Here is an 11667-nt window from a genome sequence, read left to right on the forward strand (position 1 = left end):
AAGTAGATTGTAGGTTTTTTTTCTATATTTCGTGGACCATATAAAGTTCTTAATGCGGATAAAAGAGTGTTTTACGTCTGCGGGACCACAATTCTACAAATGATTGAGTATTACTTCTCCTCTGGTAGTACATATAGAATTATGCCGTTTGAATTTCCATACTCACTCTGCATACTGATTAAAATATTGATGAATTTTGTGGTAGACTACAGTTTCGTTTTCATCCTCAAAATTTCTTTCAAAGCTCCAGAAGAAGCAAACTATTAATTAGCGAACATCCAAGTTTACGGCATTCTGCCTGCGGTGATATCTATATTGACCAGAATTGACTCGGACTTATAGAAAATCCTACATATTCACAGATTTTAGTGACGCTCCAACTTTTCGATGACGCCTTTGTAGCACGATTTATCCTTTGCTTCAAAATAGCCCTCAATTTCGGCGATCAGCTTTTTCTCTCGATGAAAATATGGTATCTTCCCAGCAAACACTTGTTTAAGGGAATAGTCGCTGGGCCTAGATTTGCAGAACACGGTGGATGCCAAAGAAATTCGAAGCCAAATTCAAGAGATTATACTTTCTTTGCGATTTCGTCCTTCAAACGGTCCACTGTTCTTTTTCGAGTTCTTTTTCTTAATTGGCGTAGACACCGCTTACGCGATTATAGCCGAGTTAATTCTTTTTCGAGTTAGTCAATAAAAATTATTCCACGCGCATCCCAAAATACAAACGCCATGACCTTGTCAGCAAACTTTTGTGTTTTTCCACGCTTTTGAGCGGGTTCATTGTGTGCATCCTACACGGATGACTGGACTGCGGAGTGAAATGACCCAGCCATTCATTTCACCCATTGTCACTCGGATTTATACTCTTGGTCATTTGTTTTTGTCGGCGCACCTCTCTTGGGCGTCCACTGCGTTCACCGTCTTCGGTTCCCAATTAACCACGTCTAAACTTAGCATACCAATTCTTGATGGTTGAATTTCCTGGATCAGTGTCCGGAAACTCGTCATCAGGCCAAGTTTTTGTTGCATAACTGTTTTTCTCCGGTACGAATATTTTTTTGCGGACATGTTCAAAATGTTGCGGAAGCTCTTTGATAATCAAACTATAGCACGAAACAAAAACGTTTAAAAGTGGTATAACGAGTTCAAAGCGGGCCGAGAAACATTAGAGGCGAACCGGAGTCTGGCCGACAACAATCTTTGCCGACGAGAGCTTCATCCAAAAAATTAAGGATTTGTTGATTAAAAATCTCAAACTATTTCGAAGAATGTTTTGCAAAGTAGTTTGCGTCAAGTCACGATAATGCGCAATCTCACACTGTATTGGTTATACGCGACTTTTTTGCCAAAAACTGGGCTCAATTCGTTCCGCACCCAGCTAATTTGACTCCCTGCGACTTCTGCATATTCAGCAAACTCTAAAAGCCAATGCGAAAACGCCGTATTGACACGATTGAGGAGATAAAAACCAAATAAAGTCTTGAGGTTATACCGGAATGATGGCTTCGAGGGCGGGAAAAGCGTTGGCAGAAGTGCGTTTTATCGGACGAAGATTACTTTAAAGGGATTCAAATAATAATAAAGAATTGGAAGAACAAACGAATTCATCTGACTTTTTGATCACAGTAGTATATGTATATATGTATATGTTTCCATTTATAAATAATTTTCCTACAGGGTCTTCTGCCATAAGCTTACAATGCTGAAAGCAATGCAATTAATAGAGAAACAGTAACTGCATTCAATTGAATTATTTGGCGACGAAAAAGCAACAGCAGCATTTCATGGCCACACAAGCGTTGCACGAAAAAAAACAGTTGACCACTGATAATTCGATGTGTGCAGGTGGCAGAAAGTGCAGCGCGCATTGCGATGATTTTCACGAGACGAATGTGGAGCGATGTGCAGGCGGCGAGGGGACATTAAGCAAACAATACCCACACATAAGTACGCGCATCTGTAAATGTGTATGTATGTGGGGATGCAAGAGCAAACAGCGATTGCGAGCGCTTATTGTCGATGATGATTATTATTTTCATGTTGACACGCAATGAGCAAACAAAAGTGTTGCCAAAAGTGGGCGAGTGTGTGTATTTGGGGTGTGGGCGTGGTCGAGTGCAGCGGTTGCGACCGAACAAATAAATTAAAAGCATTGAAAACCGCAAAAGGGCAAACAAGCTGCTACGCGCACCGTTAACACAACTGTAAGCACACTTGTGCGTGTGTGTGTGTGGCTGAGCGTGTAGCCACGTACACGCTCGTATTTATGCAAATGCAGTTGTGCATGCATTCGCGCCACAATCCGCAATGGTTGATCGAGTTCTGGCCGCCGAACGTGCGGCTTTCGGTGGCTTCATGTTGCTCATTCGCAGCGTCATTATTATCCTCTGCTGCCACGATTGAGCGCATGTGTGTATGTGCGTTTATTTGTTGTATGGCCCTTCGCATTATTACAATTAAAATTAATTAAATAATAAATTTTAAAATAATTACATTACATTGCGCTTGTTTACACACGTTCCGACGGCGATATGAAACCAATAAAAATGTCAATACGTGTCGAGTATAAAAGTTTCGCCACAGCAAATAAACACATTTCCAGTTATTTAAGTACGCGCATATGTTAATATGTGGGTAAAATGGCGACACGGAAATTGTTGGCTAATGAAACCTATTTTGGAATATTTTTGAAACATTTTTAAGGGTAAAGTAAAGTTTTCAGGATTAGACGATTTTGTGTTTCTTTCTTTTTGTGATACAAAAATGTATTACTCAGCAATATGTCCCCTGGGGAACAACAAATTGGGTAGTGGAAAAAGTCTTTTTGTATTTCTAATCAAACTTTAACTTATTTTTTAATGCTTATACTAACAAATAAATAAACAAATATGTACTATTTTGATCGACCACTTTTTACCATTTTTCCGCCAGAGACATTATTCTATCAGTGAAAAACTTTTCTGGTTTTTCGGCGAAAAATGCGACAAGTAATTTTCATAGGCTTCTCTTGAAGCGAACTTTAATCCATTAAGGGTTCTGCATTCACCGAAACAAATGATAGTCCGATGGTGCAAGGATCGAGAGTCATCAAAGGTGTGTGTGACGCTAGACGTTGTCCTGATGGAAAACGAAGCCCTTTCTGTTGATTAGTGTTGATTTCTGTTCATTACTCATGATTGCTTGCTTCAATCTGATCAGTTTTTGACGGTAAAATGTAGAAGCAGCTCACAGTGAATGATTCCTTTCCAATCCCACCAAACACTCAGCATAACCCTCCCAGGCGTCAATCCTGGCTTTGCGACCATTTGTTGAGCTTCACCACACTTGGACTATGATCTTCTTCGCATATTATTGTCGTATTTGATCCACCTTTCGTCTCCTGTTACCATTCGCTTCATAAATGGTTCGATTTCATTTCGTTTCGGTAAAGAATTGCAGATGTTAATTCGGTACATTAAATTATCAACAGACAATTCATGTGGTACTCAAATACCGAGCTTCTTTTTGTATCCAGCCTTTCTCAAATGGTTAAAAACCGTTTGATGATGAATGTAAGTTTCTTAGTAATGGCTGCTTTTGTAATGGTGCTGATCAATCTTTTCCATAATTTCATCAACTTTTTCAACGGTAGGTCGACCAGAGCGTGGTGCATCTTTCACATCGAAATTTCCAGAACCGAAACGAGCGAACCATTGTTGTGCTACACGAACTGATACAGCATCGTGTCCGTAAACTTCACAAATCATTCACTCGTTGGTGGCTTGCGTGGCATTCTTCCCTTTTTATACAAAAATTTCAAAATATGGCGAATTTCTTCATTATTTTCACTCATTTTTGAACAGCTGTAACTTTTTTTCCACTTCCCCGAATTTATTTTAGTTTGGTTAAATGAAGCTTAAAATCTCACCTTTCCAACTTTATATGATATGACGCAATGTGATTAGTAGCACAGAAGATATACCACTGCAGCGACATCTATTGATAAAATACGAAAATACTTTTTCGCCTACCCAATATAGATTTTCCTGCAGGTGCATTGGCCATCGTTTGATTTGCATAAATGTGCGCTTATGATAAATTCATTTTTGCTCTTAACTTTTAATTTGCATACTACTCGCATATTTGTGTAAGTTCGGAATTTATTAATACACCGCAATTTTGTTGTATACAAGCACCAGATAAGCATAGATTTATAGATTTTTTTGTTTTACAATAACAACGCGTTGAGTATCTTTTATTGGCTCTTTATCCATATCGGCATTCGAATAAAATATTTGTATTAAGTGTTTTTTGGGCCTAAAGCGCCTTTGACTGTACAATTTTAATTGAAAGTGTAGCCAAAACCTCAAATTTCGCAACATAATCTTATTCCTTAGAACATTATATCCTGAATATGTTATGCTAAGTTTAACACGAATTTGTAACAATCAGAAGGAAACGTCGGATACCCAATAAATTATATTCTATAGAAATGATCGGCGTGTCGGTCTGTTCGTCTGCGTATCGATCAGCAATTTTGCACACGTGCCTTCCTCTCCAAGAAACTGCTCATTTATTAGCACCGCCGGTATGTGGTCCCATAGCATAATAACTATAGCATATAGTTGTCATACCAACTTCTTGATCAAAATCCAGTCCTTGTACCGAAATCTCTTTTATTTGTATGTCTTATCTTCAAGAAATTCCAAGATCGCGGAAAAATCCTCGAAGAAATTGTTATTTTTTTCGATTATTTGGAACTTTGATATAGTTTTCGAAGTTTTTTAATGAAGAAGCACGTTTAATGCCAGCCAGTTAAAAGGTTGGGTAAATTATTATATAATGAGTCGTTTATTTTTAAGCCCATATGAAAAAATGTAAATATTTTTGGCTAAAAAGCTCAAAACAAAATGGCCCTACATGTGGTATGAGTAACCTGTTCAAATATAATCAAGTTAGCACACCTACACACACACCTGTAGTGTGGAATTTTGAAATCATCGACTTATTTCATATTTCTATTTAAACTTTTCAAAATAACATAGCAAAATATCGATATCTCAAATATCGCCCAGTTCACTCAGCTCCCACAGTTTATTTCTGAACGCGTTTTTCTCAAAACGGAATTTTTCGAATTTGCTAAAGTAAATTGAAGACAAAAGATCCACCTTTTCGATAAAATATTAACAGTACGATTGGGTCTCATAGGAGATTACCAGTGGCAAATTTGATTTCATTAACGATTTTCTTTAAATCTGACGGAAGGAAAAAGTTACCCAAAATTCCTTTGCATTTTTTTTGATATTTTTGTCGACAATAGTTGATTTTGGTTGTATATTGTAAATTCATCGTCTTCGAGCTAATATAGACTATTTAACTTCGTTGAACGCAGATTCCATATATGGATTCAATAGCAGTGACTTCCTTTCGAAGAAGTGATAGAACTATTTTTGATTATTCCTCTTCCTCTTTCCCTTTCTCCAAACTATATATCTAAACTTCTTATAATTTTCATTTGATTCGGATAAATTTTTAAATTTCCATAGAAGAGATTTCGTTCGCAAAACATAAATTCGGTGAAACGGCAAACGACTGCCGCTTATGCAACACAAGAAAAAGCAAAACTTTCGCACTTGAAAATTATTCTCAACCAAAAATAGCAATAAAATCTGCTTGCAGAAATTGCACTCACATTGCTTGCATCGAATTGAGATCACGAAAACTTAGTTAATTTGATAAGCATAAGTGGATTTTGCGCTTAAAATGCTTCACTTGAGCTGGAAAATCTTCAACAAGCTGTAAAGCGAAACTTACGAAACCACCGAGTGTAGAATCTAAGTATGTATGTGTGGTTGATTGCAACAGCTCGTAAGGCTTCACTCAATCAAAGTTATTATTTTCCCACTATTATGCAAACAGAATTTTAGCTATTAAATACCAATATTTATTAAAACACAAAGGTGGTATACATGCAAAATTGACGTGTGTGCAAAATGCTCAATGCAAAAATGTTACGTATACGCAGCAGTGGCTTTAACATTCCGTCCTGCACTTCCTTAGTTGTTTATTTTACTGTTTATTGGTCTTTTGCCCGAACGTTTTATAAGATAATAGTTTACATTTCACACTTGTCTGACAAATATCAAATATTATTTAATGGCTTGGCGAAAAGAAAGTGCTTGCAATCTCTTAAATATTTAGAAAAATGCTGGCTGAGTGAATATTTCTTTACATACATTTTATTAGAATATGTGTGTATTTCGTTTTGTATAAGATGTCATCTAAATCTTTCATTTAATTGAAAAGTTGGGTAAAACATGAAATAAATTGAAAGAAGCAGAGAAAGAACAAGGAGTGAGCAATATTTGTATGTGTTCAGATTGAAAAGGATAGCAGAGCGAATGAATGCTTTCTTCCTTAAACAATAATTGCCAGACTTTGCAAAAACAGACTTGTGTTTTAAGCGATGGATCTTAGCAGAGGATCATAATTAAGAGGAGTGTGTGGGTTTTACATGTTTTTAAAAAGTGGGTGTGTCCTTGGCACTTTGTATTTCTAATTTACATATACAAGTTACGAATGCCTAATGTAAGTTTAACTAAGCTTACTAGAGATATTTCCCTCTTTCGTTTTATGATAATCAACCAAAGGCTACACATGCTTAAAACCATCACATGTGCGTGAACATTTGGTGTGGGTTTTCCATCATAACTTAAAATACCCAGATACCGAATTTGACGATTTCAGTTCATTAACTGGCTGGATTTTTGTCGGCTGTTTTGTTCCTTAATCCCCCGTTTGACTTTGTTTGATTCTCGATACTTACATCTCCTTTGTTTTTAATATTTTTATCCATGATTATTTTAACATTTATTATCAAATGTATCAACAGATATCCTATTAATTACTTTTTCGACAATTCGGATAATTTCGATATAATAGCTTAAATTTTGTCTTGAATATAGTTTTGTTTAAGTTAGAATATGGATTCAAAAAACGAACGCCGGACCATTACGATAAATGTTTATTTCTAGGTATTTAGTGAAAATATATGGCTTTGAGCCTGTCACAAATTTGTGTAGACGGAGAAAGTGCATGAAATTTTCCATCTCACCTCTATCCATGCAACTTTTATTGTTAGCTTTCCAGCAGATATGCAGGCTTACCGAATACTACTACGAGCAAAATTGAGCAAGCTCATAATTTTAAAATTCTAAATTTATTCTTCAAAATCTATGCCGCCCCCTAAAAGTAATCTCCTTTGCGCCCTTTACACTTGCGTCCACATTTTTTCCAATCCTCGAAACAGCTATTAAAGTAAATTTCCGGAATAGCCTTCAGCGCGTGAAGCGATTCACGTGTACTGTCTTCAATTGACTCAAAACAGTTTACCCGAAGCGGTCGTTTGAGTTTGCTGAATAGCCAAAAGTCACACGGAGCTAAAACACGTTATTCATTGAAGATTTGACGAAAAACTCACGAAAAATCAATGGAATATGCGGCGGTGTTATCGTGGTGCAAACACCAATAGTTGCCAGCCTTTAATTCTGGCCTCTTTTTGCGATTACCTTTACGTAAAAGACGCATGACACACAAATGGTATTCTTTGTTGATATTGTGGCCGGTCAAAACGAATCGATAATCAAAGAAAAATGTCAACATAACCTTAATTTTTAGCCTGTTTTGATGTGATTTTTTCGGCTTCGGCTCACACGTGCCACGATATTCGGCCGATTGATCGTCATATCGCCAGTAATAATACGTCTCATGGTATTCTGGTAGTCGGAAAGCATTGTTTAACAGACAGTAAATCGACGCCGTTCTTCGAAAAAAATTAGTGATTTTGAAATCAGTCGCGCTTTCACTTTTCTTAGGCCCAAATGATCATTCAAAATGCGTTTCACTGATCCTTCCGATGTTCCAACGATGCCAGCAAGATCTCTGACTATTAATCGTCGATTCTCAACCACAAAATTCCTTATTTTATTGATGTGTTAATCATCAGCTTATGTTGGTGGCCGTCCTGCACGACCTTCTGTGAATGATTTGTACCAAACAAAAATACTTACTCGCGACAGACAATTATCACCGAAGGCCGTTTCCGTCATTTTGAACGTTTTGGCACCTGAAATTTGTTTCTGCACATAAGAATTAATGGTATTTCTAAGTTTAATAATTTCACTCATCGTAAAAATCGCCGAATGGTCCTTATGTCCTTCAGAAAAACAAGGGTATACTAAACACTAATTATTATTTCAATGTGACATTTGGCACAGATGTCACAGTCATACCAACCTAGAAAAAAAGATATTTCAAAAAGTCTTACTATTTTCTTCCTACGGTATATGCCCAGTAAGAACCCGTACGATTGCGACAAGATGAACCGTGTTGAGGGCAAGTAGTTTTAGTGGATCTCCTGTTCTCTAGGCCAGAAAGATCTCGCAGTTGCAGAAGAGCTAGTAATTTACCAGTGTCTGTTCAGCACATGCGAAATCCAGAGTCCGGCTTTGCAGTTCCCCAAACGAGTCTGATAATGAAGAGGCTTGCTGTTATCGATAATGAGAATATGCACCCCTTTGACTAATTCTAAGTGAGCTCAAAAATCACCTCTCATTTGAATATAACAATTATAGAAAAAAATCTAATATCCCGCACATTGGGGAGAGCTGAATATTGCTTAAAAATTTGTTCTAAGCCGTTTTTACTGTGATATATGAGTGCATGACTAATTTGACTGCCAATTTTGGTCTTTTGCGCTCGATTTATATCATAATCGGCACAAAAATATAACTCCAAGGTATGTGTTAACAAAAAATGTAAATTTGGCGCCGACAACTGTCATTCGATGTAAGAAAATAAATCGTTGAAACTCAGGGGTGGGTTGAAATCAATTATGCGTTCCGATACTAATAGCACAGATTACATACACATGTGTGTGTTAAAGTAACAAAACGCTCAATTGTCACACTTCCATCAGACCGAACTAGATTGCGGCGCGCACGCGCTTTTTCAATGAAATTCAATTTGCCCAAACAATTAACCGCACATAAATCAAATTTATAATTTAATAACGAAAGCGCTATGCAATTAATAGTGCACCATCAGCGCAAACAACAACATCAACAGCAAAATTGTAACACACACCCAAAGGCAAAGCGAAACGGAGGCGATTCATGAGCATTTGCGCAAACGCATGGAGAGTGGTGGCGCCTTGCAGCAGCCAACGCCGCGCGCATACATGTACATATGTGTATGTTCGGCAAGCCACCAAGAGTTCGGGCGGCTAGCGCCCATTGCGTGGCTACGCATGCGCACTTGCGCTTGCACAGTTAATTGCGAAATATGACAGCCATTCAGAAGCCGCGTCTATTTTTTGCGTTTCTTCGCTATGCTTGACTTGCAAAAGCGTTTTTTATGCACCTTTTTGCCTATGAAAATAATAAACGCTAAACGACGACAGACGTAATTTACACGAAGCCGCCAATCATGTCAACAGTCACTTAAGGCTCAGCGATTGCTGTTGTATAACAATTAAAATGCGCCCAGAGCGCAGCGGTGGCGGCCGGTAGAACTGCTTTTGCTATGCTAACAGTAAAAACACAAAACGCTGTAAACACAATAACAACAACAGCACTATTGGCAACAAAGACGCCTTGTTCTCATGTTGCTGTGGCGGCTGCGGCATCGAAATGTAATCAATCATTTGAGGTGGTCAACAGGTATTTCTTAAGTTAAGTGAGCAGCAACAGCAACAACAACAATGGTAATAAGAGTAGCAATTGCCACACACATACATTTGGATGTTGCAAGTTGCAAGTGCATAGAATGGCAAACCAGTTTCGCGCTCTTGCCTAATCATTTACTTCGGTACATACATATTGTTGTACAAATGTCTCAAGCAAAGATGCATGCTCCTATGTAACTGTGTATATGTGTGTTTGTGTGTGCATGAAGTGTTATGTTGCATTCATTGCCGCAATGGCAATCATTAATTCCGAAAGCAGGAGTAAACGTAGTTTGAGACAACAAAACAATATTGCAGAAGTCAATGACAGCGAACAACAAGAATAACAACAACAGTGCAGCAATAATGTTTGTGATGAAGCGCTTATGCTGAAGTGGAAGTTTGGCCGTGTCGCTCCTCACCACTGCGCGGTGTTGCATGCCATATGAGGCATGCTGCAAGTTCTAAGTTATCTGCGTTTGGCTGATAAATTTTCTCTTCGATTTTCTTTAGTTTTTCATTTGTGTGGCAGGCGTGGTACGAACATAAGAGCGATCAATTGATAATAACATGTTCGATTTACTCTACAAGTTGCTGACAAAGTCCATTCAACATGGAATAACAGTCATGTATCGAAAGTGTTCGGGAAGTTTTGAGTAAGAGAGCGTTTAACAAACCAAAACACTCAAAACTCCTACCTTTACCGGTCAATGTATTAGAAAAATCGTTATAAAAATATATTGAAATTTGAGTTCAAATTGTATACCAGAAAACTTCTCCAAATGGCAGTTGTAGTTTCTTGACAGTGTCTCACAGGATAATCATATGATATTGTTTGTACAATTATTCCTCTCAACTAGAATTCAAATAATGTTCTCCAATTGCTTTCTGTAGGTTGCTGGTTAATTTCATCCCAACTCCATCCCAAACCTGTGTCATCGGCATAAAGAGTGCTCTCTTGGGAGCTCATAGGCTTTGCAGTTTTCTGTGATTCCCCAATGACCAAATACTCAGACGAGTCTGATCTTGAAGTAGCTTGATGCTATCGATAGTGAAGACAGATACTTCCTAATTAACTTTGAACGCTCAGTTATCTCAGAGAATTACCAAAGGTGTATAATTGTCCTTTAATTTCAAAAAAAAATAAAGGCAATAGTTGCCCTTTCTAATAAAAATTGATAACGGTCCAAAGAATTGAATATCAGTTAAGGATTTGCATGACTTCGTTAGCAACTGCTTCAAGTTTTTTTCCATTTATCCGCCCGGTCTCAGCCGGAAACTGCAAAGCTAATTAGTTTGCTAGGAAGAGCATCCTTATCCCAGTTTCATCTGACTAAAAGCAAGTCGGTTGTTCGATATACTCTTTAGTTTTAGCGCTTGAGCTATGAACCCTTAGTGAGCTTGCCAGGCGTTAGTCAACAACCAGCATTTGTGCGACTGCGAGATTCTTTTGGCCCGAAATTGACCGTATGTGGTCCTCTGAACTACTTGCACTAACAAAGTAAATCTCGCAGCTATTTCAGCCTATCCAACAGGTACACTATATATGTGATATGACTAAATATTTTGTCCATGAACTTTGTCAAAGCTGTAAGCAGGAAGGCAAGGTGGAATTATCTTGTTATTTACTTCTCTATTTCCGGCTTTGCGACACTGAGATTGAATTATGTCGGTGAGACATCTTTGAGGAACTAAGCAAAGTGACTGGGATTGATACCAATGGACTAAAAAAAGTTATGGTAAGCTCAAAACGTTTTGAATCAACCCTATGACCTATTGGGCAAGGATCGAAAATGTTGCAGGTAGCATCATCTGGATGATCTACGAGATTAATTTAGATGTCTCTTGGTTTAATTTAGAAAAAAAGTAGCAATTTTCGAAATTGTTGCAATTATTTTTTTCTTCATTGCAGAAAATACCATCTTCAGAGGTCATTAATGCGCTTTCACTAAAACTTTA

The sequence above is a fragment of the Bactrocera neohumeralis genome, chromosome 6, assembly GCF_024586455.1.
Source record: "Bactrocera neohumeralis isolate Rockhampton chromosome 6, APGP_CSIRO_Bneo_wtdbg2-racon-allhic-juicebox.fasta_v2, whole genome shotgun sequence".
Classification (NCBI taxonomy): domain Eukaryota; kingdom Metazoa; phylum Arthropoda; class Insecta; order Diptera; family Tephritidae; genus Bactrocera; species Bactrocera neohumeralis.